Here is a 17162-nt window from a genome sequence, read left to right as displayed (position 1 = left end):
AATTGTACGTGACGTACCTCGAATTCAATCAATATATTTTAAAATGTGAATGGATCGGTAAAAATATAGCAATATAGGTTTATCATTTGCACACGCATGTATAGAACAATAATACATCATAGTATAGTCACCTAAAACGATTAAAGACTACTACGGAACAATACGAGACATTGTCTCATTGTAAAATTGATGAGTGGTTTTACTGATTTTCCGTAATATTTGTGTCACACAAATACACGCACACACACACACACGTACGTAAAAACTTCTCACGGTTTTAATCTGTGTACGATAATAATTAATCCGCGCAATGAACCGCATAAGAAATGAACAATGCGACGTGCAAAACAGTGATGAGATTTCTCGTCCGACGTTTACGGCGAACAATAATAATTTATTAGAAATTAGAATACTTTGCCGGGACGCTGGTACGGCGTTCTAGCGCCGGTGGAATAATCATAATAATATAATTTGGTCAACGGCCGCGCTGTTTGGTTTCGTCTCTGCGTGCGGCGAACGCATTATAAGGGCGCGCTGGATCAAGGGTGAGAATTGTTCGTATAATTTGACAACAACTGCCGAGACCGTGGAAACGTCACCGAAACACGATTCGCGCAAAACACCCATTAGTTTAAGTATGCATATAAACGTCTTAAATGCAATTTATATAACAAAACATATTGCTCGTTATAGCGATGTCACGGTTTACCTATTTTAATTTTTTGTTCAACGTTTTCCCGGACGCAAATTACATAATAAACTCGACGCGTTTGCCAGGCAGTTGTGTATAATTAACACGCGATCGTTCGTGCAGACGTCGGTTTGATTAAAAACCCGACTGTATCGGACGCGTGGAAAAATAACGACCACGTGTCAATGTCAATTTTACCACTATTTTTGGTCAGTGGCAATAATATGTATGTGTATTATTATTTATAATTGAATTATACGCGTTCTTATCGAGTACTCCAGTAGTCTGGTCGATTTAGCTGTTTCCCATTTATTATTTACCTTGATATTATCGTGACTATTCTCAATTATAAACTCTCCGGTGACTTTACCAGATAAAACTTTGATTATTTGTACGATTTCTAACATTTCTATGAATTGATTGGTCTCAATCGTATTTTTCGTTGTTGTAAATTTGACTTTTTTTGCACCGCTTTTAAAATTGAATATATGTTACATTTTCAAGCAGGTCCAATTGGTAAATTCAGAATCAGTTAACTACAAGTCATGAAAACAAAACTAACTAAAACAATGATTACGTTTAACATTTTATATATTACATAAAAAAAAAAAAAAATACAATTTATCTGAGATCTTCAAATGTAATAATATTTTTTCTTATTATATAACTGACGTATGCGTATTTCGAAATCAAATTTTAGCTGTCGATATTGCCATTGCTTTTTATAAATAAATATAATAGATGATTATTAGATGCAAAAATCTCTACAAAAAGTTTTTAATACTTTTTTACTAAGCATATGATAATACAACTGTAGTATATTAACACAACTGTAATAAATTGATTCTCTAATATCTATATTCTCATTGTGTATTACCGATAAAATGTAAAACGCGGTCGCCCAGTACGGTTTACTTGTTATTGTATGCCCGACAAAACAAGTAACAAGTACACATTGTATTCGATATCCGTGTAATTTAACAGTACATAAATATAATATATTTTCAATCGCAGAAGTCGATATGTTTCAATTATAATATTGACCAACTGTAATGATTCGAGTTATTGTTTGATTTTTTTTTTTTTTTTTGTTGTTGTTTCTCTGATATTCATTCTTGTGTTAGTCTGGGGTGTAGAGGATTATCTGTACATTTTGTAAGCAATTCTAGTGGAAAACTAAGTAAGAACAAAAAGAAAAATGAAAAAAGAGAATAACTAAACAAAAATCGACAATAGTTTTGTATATTTTTTTCTTCAGACATGTAGTATGGTGACATTACACGCTGGGAGGGACACTACTTGAATACCGTACCTGAGATAGAAAATTCAAACAAAATGGATCCCTATCTTTAATATTTTGAAAATGTATCTACGAAAAGATAATATGGTTTTGTATACAGGCGTATTCTCCTACTCGCGTTTTGTTCATACAATTTATTTTATGTTTGTACGTGGAAAAATAATATTATTGTAAAATGTTTTCTGAAAATCTCCTATTTGAAATTATTATTAAATTATTTTTTATTACAAAATTATCATGTAATTTACTATATTTTAAGTTTTAACTAATAAATAGTAATACACATAGATAATTAAATATAGTATGTTATAATACAATTCAACAATATATATTTTTTTCAATGTATTGAATAAAATAATAGTATATTTATACAACTATATGTACCTATGGATATTATTCACCGATAAAAAGACAAAGGTTTTACTGGTTTTAGATTGTTTATAATATATTTAAAATAAATTGCTATTGTAAGTTTGTCTCATTATTTTATGTGTTTTATAGGAATTTAAAAGACTATTAAAAATCAGTTTTCTAAGAAATTATATTGTTATATTATATTCTCGTAATAAACCATATTGTAATTTACAAAATATTTTGTACTTATTGAAAAAAAAAATTTAAAAAAAAATTGTACGTGTATTTTGTGTACGCGTAATTGTGTGTACCTTAAAAAGAATTTAATAAGCTGTATAATATTATGCAATAATGTTGAAAAAATAAATATAAAACATATAAAAAAAACATAAATAAAATATAATTTGCAATATTGTACTTACGATAACCATCGTGTCATCAACGCTGTCAGGATCAATTTTTTTTTGCACGTAGTTACCGTTGTAGCTATGAAATTAAATTCTTTCAAAATGATCATTATAAAATAATTATATATTTTTTATTTTGATGTTAAACATAAACGTCACGTTGCCACGCTGGTCGTCCCTGTCCGCCACAATAGCCGACAACTACTGTAGGCATACCTCGTCGCGAGACATCACTCAATATTCATTCTCACCCCATCTTCGATGGTCCATCAGTCATATATATATATTAATACATCAAAGTAATAATTTTCAACGAACTACGATGGTAGCTATCTGTTATCCTATATAATTCTACAGTTTATCCGATGTACTGAATAAGCTATGCCAGGGATTGGATTATTGCGACGTCGCTTTGTTTTGTGCAAATGTTCATGTACCGCACTAATAAATGAATGGAAAATAAAAATACAAAACGAAGATGTGGACTTATGACTTATCGTGATGTTGTAAAATCGAGTGGGAATTTAAAAGCATCACGACAATAGTCGATAAAAGAAAAAAGGGAAAAGTCGAGTACTGTACAATCATAAGTCATAACATAATAATTATACTGTAGATATACGCAGGTACAACGCTACTGTATTATATACATTATGGTATGTATTACATTTTTCTTCGGATATTTCATACTGAAAGAAAAATCGAAGCCAGCATAATATTGCGATTGGAAGTAAATAAAATAACATTAATTTAAAAACACACACACGCGCGCGCGCACATATAAAAGGTGTATATTATATAATATAATGATGAATTTACCAAAGCTTTGTTCTACTGCGTGTAAAAAAAAAACACCGCTGTATAAGATAATATATATCCCGGTGCTTGTAGTTGACAAATGGTATAAATATTTTAATAATATTATGTGGTTCTGAATTTCCACGTCAGATTTGTCGGCCAGATAAATCGTCCACGAGGCACAATCTATTATTTTATATCGGTATATCACCGCGAGTAACCACGTCGGATTGCCATCGTTATTGTTGCTTTCGGCCTTACGTATCATCACGTACCCGGTGATGGGTTAGGTCGATCGAAAAAATCTCAAGTCATCGAATCTGAGTGTCGGTTAAAGTCGGGGACGGGCGGAGAGTGAAAATAAAATGCCACGCCGATGAGACCGTATAAAAAATAAATAAAACGTCGTTAAAGAAACCATTCGTCGTCACCGTGCTTTGACGAGAAAACAATAATAGGTGTCTATGTGTTGTATAAAACACATTGACACAGTTAGGTATACGCGAAGGGATAACAATAAAAAACACGCATTTTTCCACGATACTACAAAAAAAACCGCACACACACACACACACACACACATATAATGTTATTACATTATTATCAATGTATAAAATCGTGTTGACCACGGGGCTTTGCGAGTTCTGTTCATAGTATAATTTATATGTACATCCGTTATAACAGTATGGTACGTATGACTGTTTTGAAGTGTAACCTCTCAGAGTTAAACGCGACACTGCTGTCATGTCATTTTGTGTAAAAATTTAAGTTAATACAAATAACAGATGCAACGTGATCGATAAATGGCGTGACAATCATATTGTACCTACCCCATTATAAACATTATCATTTTTATTCTATCTAGACAGTGCGTATATTTCCAATAATTTTTTTCTCCGTCACCTTTTTCCGGATTTTTTTAATGAATAATATTAATGCAATTTATGTTCCTAGTACGAATATATTATAGTAATAATATAATAATATATTCCATACTGAATTTGTACTCGGAAGAATTAATATCCATGCAACTATAATGTGAACACAATTGTATCGCCATTGATTTATAGTTGACACGTTTAAAATTAATTAATTTTTTTCGTGGTAAAACTTTTATCTACCTATTGCTTTTAGTCTTTATGTATATTATATACACAGAAATGGTGAAAAGAATTGTGGAAAAAGCAATCATATTTATTAAGTAATTCGTTGTGTTATATTAAATTTACTTGGTTTAAATGGTGTTCGTTCTATGTATCTGAATATAAAATAGGAATTGCACTTTTGTGATTTCGTGATAATTTCGTGTTCGTTGTATCTACTAAGTTTTGAAAAAAAATATATTATTTTTAATTAAAGTTACCTAGATATTTAGGAAGTAATTAAATAATGATACATTTCTCTTAGCAATGGAGGTAGCAATCGATGTTAATAGCTTATTTTACATAGTGAAATCAGCGAATTTATGTTGTTAATGCTCTTGATTAGTTTTTAATATATTATAAACTGAGTCAAAGCAGAACTGATAAAACAATGTATTGTATAAAATGTACTATGCACTTCCATTTTAGCATGAAAAAAATATAACTATATACAATCCATTAATGTGATTTGTAGTGATTAATAATTGAGTGATTATTATAGATAAATAGAAAACATGACATTTTATTAATTTATTGCGATTGGAACTGAAAATCCGTTCAAATATTAGACAGTAGATAGGTAAATAAATTCACGTAGTTATTGCTGAAAAAAAGGTTGTTGTATAAAATAATGTGAGAAAAGCTGTATTCTTTGACCCTGTGTTATGAGTTATAGTACCTAATATAAACTTTCTTATCATTCAATTATTGTCGATTTTTGATAAAATGGTAAATTAATTGACGTTTGACTGTATAATGATAATGTGTATTGGTGTAGCTAATGTATTTTAGGCTAATTGTTTTATATATGTCTGCAGTAAAATCGGAATTATAGTTTAATCTAATATTTGAGTCATATATCTATCAATATATTTATTATCATGTTGAAAAATATTTATATAAGTAAATTTAACGAATCATGAGGTTGGTTATAAAATATACTTATTGTAATAATGTATATGTTATTATACATGTAAATGTATAATGCATACCCGAACACACACAAAGAATTACCTTACCCTATAGTATCAAGTGCGCTCTTAACTAACAGTAAAAAATATTTGTATACACGGCACACGCCCTAATGTAACGTCTTCATTTTGGATACAATAGTATATTCAAAAATATTATATTATTTTTTTATTTCATACAATACCAATTAAAATAATATCATAATATGTACTTAAATTCATCAAGTACCTAATGTTATTATTTGACTAAACTTGAATAATCACATTGTTATCGTACTTTAGGTTATTATACTATAAATTATATACAAGAAATATAACAATATGTGTTCAGTAAAATAGTATATTTATATTTCGATGATATAATTTATTTTATTTACATGTCAAAATTTGTCTTTAAGGATTCTCGTAGTAATGATTATATTTTTATATATTTTTTTAGCTTTTAACAAAAATTTACTATAACTCAACAACTGTATTATAAAATATAAATAATTTAGTTTATTATATAACAACAAAACACATGGATATAATAAATAGTAATATAGTCAAGTTAGCTAATAGTAATAACAATAGGAATGATTATCACAAACTCCGGTATTGTCATAAAATGAGAAAAAACATTTTATGACCTGAGTCTTTGTCAACAGACCTTGGAGAAATTGAAATATTGAGTATTAGAGTAATACCGTCACCATAATCTTGTTTTATTTTGCCTTTCGATACCCAAAAAACCGTACATGTTGTAACACACGTTGCATATCAGTATTATTGGTAGACCTTGAACTTTTCAAAACAGCATGTATAAAGTCCGAAAAATAAAATGGTGCACTTAATGATCGATTAATCATGATTGATTGTAATGTTGAAAAACTGTACGATATAACATGTAATCAAAAGATAAAAACCACAAAATATCGCAATCAACCGTAAGACCGTATAATTATAACACAAGAGAAAAGTCGATAGATTTGTGCGTTTTAAAGGTGGTAACAACGAACATTTTTTGTTCTCGATTATGACTAAAATTGTATTGAATTATACAATAGTATTAACTTGCACTATTGATAAAAAAAAAATAATTAAAACGAAATTGCAACGTCGATAAATTTATAAGACGTATAATGATGATATATTTTGAATATCTCAGAGTCATAACAAAAACCCACTACTTACGGTATTATTTAGACATATCAAAGTATACGTCATATTGTGTTATTTTTGAAAAAATATCAACTTTAATACGGTTAAAAAAAAACTTGTTAGTGGTTCTAATACTGTAAAATGTCGTGTTCTATATAACTATTATAAAATTATATTTCCACTGTACAAACACGATTATGACACGTTATTATATTATATTTTCAGAATTTGCCAACACATCGGTAGGTATATACTAAATACATAGAACGCGTGGCATTAGGTCTTTATAAATTATAAATGTACCGTGGTTATACCTTATAGTTTTAAGTGACTATACACGTGGTAGTTTTATGTGTTTGACGTTTAGCAGTTAGTAAGCTGTAAGCATGCAGTAATATAAAATGTGTATATATTGTTATTATGAGTAAATGCATTTTCATACTACTGGTTTATAAACTATTAAATGGAAATGGCTTAAGACAAATTGAAAAATACTGGTGACTTATACAGCTTTATAGCGCATGGAACTGAAAACTTTGCAAGACATTAAATAATTATAATGTATTCGAATCTTTAAAAATCAAGACCAATCGATAACGCCCAGTGTTTTGTGTGCTATGCGAGCGTGACGGTTAGATTTTTTTTTTAACGAGGAAATTAAAATGAAAATCGTCTACTGAAGGCAGTAATTTCCGAATTATGACGATGTGCACAATATTCGCTGGTGCACAAAGTGAGTCGAAATTTTAATGCAAAATGTGTGCGTGAACCTGAATTAATATTATAAACTATGAGTACTGTAGACCTGTACTTATAGAAGATTTCAGTGTGTACCTTTATTTTTTATTAACGTTTCATTAACTTTACTCTAATAAGACTTATTGAATATTGTATGTATAATATTATTATGATCTATCAGTTGAACGAAAACCATACACAAACCTTTTATACAGGAATCGTAATGTAATAATATACTATAATATTGTCTATATTTTATACATTCAATACGCATCTTGCTGTCTAATTTTATTTCTCAAATATTATTTAACGAAGCAGTAATTTTATTTTCACTATAGAGTATAGGCGAACTTAAAAATTTAAAAAATATATAATTAACTTGTAATTAAAAAAAAGGTTGATTACTAACACATTATCAGATGAATAACATTTTTAGTTTGTATAGATTTAAAACAAATATTAAGTAACAAAATATATTTGTTTAAAAATAACTATGTATATACCTTTTGATTTCGATGTACTTAAAATTGATTTTTACAAAAATTCTGGAACACAAATTTAATTTATATTTTTATTACGTAAAACATATCAACAATATTAATAATAGCCTAAAAAACTACATTTAATTACAATCGTATAATTAAATGTACCTATGTCATTTAATTTTAATAACGGAATTAATAAATTTAATAAAGAGGTATAATTTAATAAATTATTTAATTATAATTTAAAGTCAATTAGGAAGTATACAGAAACGTGATATAATTCTAAAATCTTAAACATCTTATACATTATGGACATTTAAAAAAAACATGTAGTGTTAGATAATAAATTATGAAAATTTAAGTTTTGATTGAAGTTATATGTATAAGTTCTAGTTGGTATAAAACAATTCACTAAGTGTATGTGACCATTTTATTATGGTGATAATTGACCCCCCCCCACTCGCGATTATTAGAAAAAAAATAAAACTTATATAACATATAACATATCATACTAACCTCACTATAAAATCAGTCAACAAACAAATTTCACGCGATAAAATACATCTGGTAAACATTTTTTCTTATTGATTATTGTCCTATCCCAATAACATCTTGAAAAAAATAAAATGTCGTTTAAAATATTGTATGTAACTCAAAAATGAAATGCAAAAAAAATCAAACGAAATCAACTGAATTTAAAGTATTATAGATTCATAAAAGTTGTTTTTGATAATATTTGCTTCTTTTTAATAAATAATGTTATTAATTATTTACTACCAATTTTTATAATTATTACTATAATAACTTTTTTAAATCCACAATAGCTGCTTAATGTATTTGTGTACGTGAGTAAATTTAATTTTAAGTGAGGTTTTTACTTGCGATACTAAACAATCTACAAAATAATTATAATATTATATACTTACTTTCAAATGTTGACAAAATGCCGATACATAGTATATTTTACTAACTACTAAGTATATATATAATTCGTCACAAGCATTAATCATTTTTAAATTTATAATATATATTATGTATATATTTTTTTTAAACATATAAATAGATTTCTAACATCTAATCGTTTTTAGATAGTTTATAGTTAAAAAAAAAATAAAGAAATTAAAATGCAAAAAAAAAAACATCATTATATTAGGACCTCTAAGTTATAACTAATAATTTAAGTTAATTTAATGACAAATAATTGGCTGTTATCATTGTAATGTTAATAAAAATATAATCAGTATAATATAGTCTAGCTAATAATGAGTATAAAGCTAATTTTTTTTTTCATGAAGATTGCAAAAGCTTACAAAAATTGTATTACAGAATTTCGATTTGTCGTCTATTCGTGTCATTTTTATCACTGTTATTTTATCGTGTCTTTTCAATGATCGGATTTCCTCTTGCAAACGCACGACTGCGTTTTCTCTACATCCAAAGGCTATCGTGTACACTTTTTATAACAGCACATCTCTTAATAATATCGATCGCTTTTATCATTGATATCACATAATATATTATTATACAAATAAAAATTCTGTCAGTTAGTAAGAAATAAATTTAACGTATTGACTATTGAAAATATTATTTATTGTTGATTATTTTATCATGTATTATATTAGGTATCAGTAAAAATCGAAATCATCTCTTACGTAATGTTTTATTTTTTTTAGCTTATAAAATATAAATAGAATTATAAAATAAATATGGTCCTAGGTGTTGATTTCCTAAAAAATATAATATAAACATTACACAATATTATAAAAATATGCTTATTGCCCTTAATGCACATTTGAATATTTTTTAATAATAATTATTATAAATAATGTATTATACTTGTAATAAAAAAAAATATATTATTTTTACATATATTATAAACCGATTGTTACTAAATTTTAGAAATAAATTAGGTTTTGCAAGAAAACTAGTTTTATTTCTCGTCGATAGAGAGTTTATTTGCCAAAAACAGCAAAAACATGTGTAAACGTTATAAATTATAATTAATATACCTTATATTATATGTAAATTAAAGTAATATAGTACACATAAACATATAAATATATATATTATATTATATATACTACCAGATATATAAATACTACTATAATTTATAATTATAGTAATACATTAATAGTAATTAATTATATTATAATATAATTAAAGTGTAATATGTTATTTAAAATAGTGATCGTTAAATGCATGAAAAAACATACCATATCACAGTGAACAGATGCTGTCGGGTACAATTTTCCATTAAAGTCCCAAACAATTTGATCGATGTTATGGTATTTTAAAATGGTTTAAAGCGTCAAAAGTGTATAAAAACCTCCATTATTGATGTTGACAGTAGAGGCAAACCGATGATCGAACGTTTAGACAGTCAGTTGGCGCAGAGACTTTGATAATTTAGATGGAGGGGATACTACGACCAAGGCGGTCGGTGGTGTAGTTGTGCGAGGTCGTTAAAGAGAACAATTTTAAAAGAGTCTATAATAGTAGTTATTCAATTTTTATATAAGTTGTTGTAGCATAATAAGTTCAATATGAAATTGACAAAACATAATTGAAAAATAATATTTTTGAAAAATCGTACAGTACTTACAATAAAATAAAGCAATGGTAAAATATCAATATATTGAGATATTCATTTGAGTAATTATTTCTTAGTAATTTATTTCGACTTTCTTATAACGTTGAAGTGTTATCATTAGTTATAGTGATTTAACGTTGATGATTTTGTATCTTCGTCGAAATTATCTTTAAAAGCAACGGGGTAGGAATAGATTGTCCATTTGTCAGTTGACTCACCATCCTATTGTTATCAAGATTCTAATTTCATCATTCTAAATTTCCAGTATTGTTGTATCCATTGAATACAATCATAAATGTAAATTTGTCAAATCTAGCTTGTCGGTATTTGACTTTATTAGTCTATTATTCTTCCAAAATTTCCTGTTTATGATATACTTACCTGTATTTTATGTGAAACTAATAACGGCTAGCAATAACGTTTATAGGAAAATAAAAAGAACAAATATAATCTATGTTTTGGCTAGATAATATTTGTATAGTTTAATTTTTTAAATAGTTATATATAGTTGAATATTAATAAAAAAATAAAAACCAAATGGATATTGGGATGAATTCTTTAAATATTAATAAGTACAACATATTTTGTATCAATCACAGATTAAACTGTATCTACTCAATAAAATAAGGCCAATTGTAAAATACAAAAATAATTGAAATGCAAATATAGTTTTACTATGATACATTAAAGAGTCAGAGAAACATCGTTTGAAAGTGGTCTTTAACAGTTTAATACATAAATAATATTTTATTTATTTTAAAGTAAAATTTTGGTTTTTTCAAATATATTATCCATACAATTTATTATGATATTTTCTACACATGATTTGAATGGAATGTGTTGTATATTGAAAACCTAAAACGTACTATACTCTAGTCAGTATTCCTTACCTTGGATGAAATACAATGTATGTTTTATGTGGTCAATATTATGATGACGGAGTGGCATCTGATATTTCCTCGGTTGACAAGTAGTCAAGCAGTGAGGGCCGGTTCAACTCCTCCAACACAAATGGAACGGATTTCATATGATGCGTGCTCATTTTATCGTAATAAAACGATATTGGATATTTATTATTATTATTATTATTATTATTATTAAATCATGACTAGGAGTTAAAAATCAAACAAAATTTATCTGAAAATATAAACTAGTTAATGTGGAACCAATATCGTTCCAATATACATAATTCCATATTCAATAAGTGTAAATGGCTTGTCGGCGATCAAGTACATGTAAAATACATAAAAAAACATACATAAAAAATAGATTTTATACACCTCAATTGTTAAATCCGCTTAGAATAACTTATATGTTCAACAGTTTGATATGTATATATTAGAAAATTTTTATGAAAGTTAAACTATTAATAAACGACTACAATAGGTACCTATCTAAGTTTTTTTTTTTTATTAAATTGACAATTATTTGTAAGATGTAGTTATATATCTAATTATAAGTTAAAACTTTAACTGAACAGCCTGAACAAAGTATTATGATAATATATTATAATAATATGTTGGACATTTATCCTATCAATAAATCGACTTGACTTGAAAAAAATTACCTTGATCAGCTTTGGTTTTACCGAACATAAAAAAGTCAACATATCACGAACCATCTAAAATACTGTGATAAATAGTCATTTTTGACATACGTTTACAAACTAGTACATAACAATTTTATACTTTATATCACGACCAAATAATCGGATATCGGAAGCAAATTTAACATGTGTTTGATCGGCATCAACGGGATTTCGACGTCAGCTCGAAGGCGCCGATAATTGCAGTGCGCTTGTACAAAATATGTTACTTACCAAAATTACGCGTTTTAGACTGTTAAACGTTATGGCATTGCATCAGTCACACCATATACTATTTTTATTCGTGATCATAAAACATCAAATTTTACGACACGCGTGCACCACCACCGAACTAGAATATTGTAATATTATTATTAGTATATTGTCGTTGCACTATTGCACTATCGATAAGTCGTAAACTCACTGTGAAAACCTTGACAGAAGATACAGTTCTCCAAATCTAATACAGTGACTCCAGAACGCATATAAAAAACCCTTATAGTAGGTCAATGTCGACGTATGTCAACATAAGAGTAGCTATTTATATATTACAATAAACGCATACAGGCGTTTGCATGTAGTTTAAAGGTACCTATATAATTCCACGGTCACGGCGTTTGAGTTTAGTTTTTGTTTTATCTTTTCTCGGTATTGAATTGATTAAATTTATATAGCGTGTGATAGGTTTGATAACTTTGCAGAAATTTGTTTTATACACATAAAATATAATATAGGTAATAATATAGTCTCGCATTTTAATGTATTGTGTAATGTTTATAAGGCAATGGAGTTTAGATTATTTACGACTACAAGCTGTCAGTCGGAATGTAAGATATTATATTATGAACCACCAGTGTCCGAATCTCGTAGTATTTTATTTGTACTGAAAGAAACTGCCATCGAGATAGAATTATAGTCAGACCGAATATTACATGACGTTGATTACGTGCGGAAGTAATGTATTTGGCCGTATAAAGTATTGTCACCTCTTTAACAATTTAAAATATTCTTAATAATATATTAAAATGAATGAAACAATCAACACGATCCACTCAGAGAATACAATAAATTATGTACTGGAAAAGTTATTATTTATAAAAGAGTTCGTGTACACTGTACAGCACCATTCAATATTTAACACCGAAATTGAGGGACAGTTACGTTTTGTCCGCGAGTCACAACACCGTATAACATATTATAATGACACGAATGAATAAAAACTGAGATCATACGTCGTACATGGAATAAGATCATAGATTCAGATATTCCACACAAATTGAGTGTTTTTGTGTCCATTAACCATTAACGGATATCCTTCGGAAGTTCATGAGTTCGTGACCAATATAAATGTGTTGCATAATAATAATCTATATGGACCATATTTTATATTATGGTACTCTTACGATTTTACGAGGGTTAAACCAAAAAATAGAATACTTGTCAGTGACAAATTAATAATACAACGATTGTTGGATTAGTAATATTGTTATGGTTAATTACCTTTTACATTTTCACGCTTCGTTTCTAAATTATCAAAACTACTAGTATTCACATGTATGTAACTATCCAATATATTTTACACTTCAATTATACATTTTTATAATACATATATAGTTAAACAATTTTGTTTGTGTAGGGTCAATAATATAATAATATAATATTCTATTAAAAATTTCAATACCTATGACCGATAAAACCATCCATCAAGAGAAAATTAAAATAACAATTTTATTACATTCCGCCGCTTTCTATACTTAATGTGATAATTATTTATTTACCTACTTGACTAAATATTATTAATTCACTCGTTGCAAATAGAACATTTATGTAAATATACTAAAATTATAGTTATCGTACAAGGGCCACGGCATTATTTTGTATTTACTTAAATACTTAGTTTCAACATTAAGTCATAGTGCACCTATACTAGGTACCTACGTAAAAAAGTGTAATTTCATTAAAAAAACAAAAAGAACATTAGTTTTATACCTATTGAATGGACCCTTTTAATACAGTATTGTAGAAATAATAATATATTAATGTAATCATGATTATTTATTTCCATTTTAAATAAAACAACGATTATAATAAACTATGCATTAAGTAATATTAAACCATGTATGGTAGAATCTACATAACCGGGACACCGTATAAAGGGAATTACCGCTTAGTGGGTACAAATCGGCATAGTCCCGAACGAATGTATTCGTTTTAGGTAATTTAACTTTGTTTATTGCGGAAAACCCATCGTTTATAAGGGACAAAGATAAAAATATCTGCTGGATATTCTAACCTAGACTTCCCTACTTTCTTATCGAAGCTGTAATTGTTATCTACTATTTACGGCTCTGTAATATTTTACGAACGTACATCATATTATGTACATATAACATATTATATCATATAGGTATAGTAATTTCATGTTATGTTATTTTATTTTTGTAAATAATATCTTTTTATCTTACTACCACGTACTCTATTCATCAGCTGAGACTTTATTTAATGCAAAACGGAAAGAACAATTTTCCAGCTACTTCGTTAGACATTTGTGCAAACTTTGTCAATGAGCAAAGTTTTAATAAATTATGAAAAAGAAGAATGGACAATTTTCTGCAAAGCCTAACAAAATATGAATTAAGTATGTTATGTATTTTGATAATTTCACCAAGATATTTCTCAAAAATTACACAATCTTAAGGGTTGAGTCTGGAGGAGATTGCCTGATTGCGTACAATTGTATTGTATAATAATATGTCTTATTAATTGTATGGAATGTTGATATACATTAAGCATGTCAAACTAGTCTAAAACGTGTCTAAATTGCAATAGTCCAAACGTTTATCAAATATATCTGTATACTCATACTAATAATTCATATAAATAACATCTGGAAAAATGTTGAACGCGTGCGCATGTCATAAAAATTGTTTGATTGGCTTGAATTTGATAATATAATAGGACTTTATAGGTATTCACTCTTTATTTTTGAATATTCGTATAAAACGTAAAAAAAATTGTTAGGTACCTATACTATATTAACCGTTATTTACTGGAACTTGATTGTTTTGCGTAATTCCGCAACGAATAATAATCAACGAACATCACTGCGGTCTACTTGTAAACCGTAAACGATTGAGAATTGTAATGGGATGTAAATGCATTTAATGTAATAACGAAATTATAATATTATGGGTTCATAATTGAATGTTAACAATGTGTGTCGTCAGCCACTTATTAGTTTTGTGCGACCCAAGCGGCGTCGCCATAATAATGTAATTTTACTATGTATACCTATACAATTTAATACGTACACAAGATACAACTAAAATATGCAATGAGAACAACTGAGGAATATGCTTTCTGCAACATAGACCCTTAATTTTATCTTGAATATTAATAAGCTGTAAATATAAAACATTATTTGTCAAAAATTATGATTACATTGCAGTAATCATCTATCATATAAAAAAATATTGTATTTATGAGGGGTAAAATTCTAGAGTTTAGGAGAGTTATTTTTGAAATTCAGTGGTGTGCATTTCTATCCTATTGATCTTGTATATATATGTTACAGTGATAGTTTTTAAGTAAAAGTAATGACATTTTTAATTTAAATTCTCCTTGAATATTTCTCAAATATTAAAAGTATTTGAATACCAAATATATGGATGATCCTAAGAAAGAATGCCGTAAATCGAAAAAAAAAATAAAACGAGATAATTCTGTATTACGTTTAACATTACAGTTTTACACGTTTTTTTTTTAAGTAAAAATGCCGTAACTATGGTTATTTATCGTGAAATGTGTGCTTATAAGAAACTAATATTGCCGAAATTGTAATTAAATATAATCGATGCTTAGCAAAAACGCCGTAATCACAGTTTACTAGAGAAGATTGCCGTATCTTTTTTCCGAATACGGCGTTTTTACTTAGCATTTCCTCATAATCTATATTTACGGCATTGTTGTTTAGGAAACTGGTAGTCGTATCTTATAATTTAATTTTAAATTACTGATAATGTTTGTAGTTTAGCTGTCGTACACCACACACGATGTTCTATATTTTGTTAGTTATCTATGAACTACGGGGTACGGACTACGATACATCGTCGTGAATTTACGAAGTTACATTTTTATTTTTGCAATGAATACACAACATGAAGTTGTTTATGACCCAAACATAAACGTTATACCAGGTTCACCAGACTCAACAACTACAACTGTACCAGACTTATTGGATGGAATTGAATAACTTATTCAAGGTAAGATAATAAAATTATTACTTAAAATATTAAATAATTATAATTTCATTCGAAAAATAAAGAATTGGGTGTATCTAATATTCAGATAATAATGAATCTGCTGTGAATAATATATCTAAGTTACCTATTTATATTGATAACTGGTATTGTGGTCAACTATGAAGTAAAGCTTTTCACAAAATCAGGGGATTTTTTGTGAGATATGTGAAAATTTAAAAATCCATGAACATGCAAAAGACAATTTAGTTGACGATTATGAAATTTGCCAAACTTACTCTGTGCATAAAAAAAAGCCGATGTTGCAAGATCTCTGTACCAAGAGCACGCGAAAAATGAATTCGATGCAAAATCTATTAATGTTATAGTAGATCTGCAAAAAGTTATTATGTTGCCACGTGTTGATACATTTAAAAAAGTTTTGTTTACTAAACGAATAGTTGCATTACAATGAAAGCTTTGTAGCTGTCGAAGGAAATAAACATATTTTTCCATTTGCATGCGTATGGCATGAATGTATAATTGGGCGTAAAAAGGAAGACTTGGTCAGTACATTTTATTCGTTTTTCTAGCACTATCACGATGCCCATAAGTTGACAATTTGGCTGAATAACTGCAGCAGTCAAAATAAGAACTAGTGTTTATTATCATTTTTAGTATACATAGTAAACTCAGATGATATTTGTGCCCAAGAAATCGTTT

The sequence above is a fragment of the Rhopalosiphum maidis genome, chromosome 1 (genome assembly GCF_003676215.2).
Source record: "Rhopalosiphum maidis isolate BTI-1 chromosome 1, ASM367621v3, whole genome shotgun sequence".
NCBI lineage: Eukaryota > Metazoa > Arthropoda > Insecta > Hemiptera > Aphididae > Rhopalosiphum > Rhopalosiphum maidis.
Note: the sequence above shows the minus strand (reverse complement) of the source record.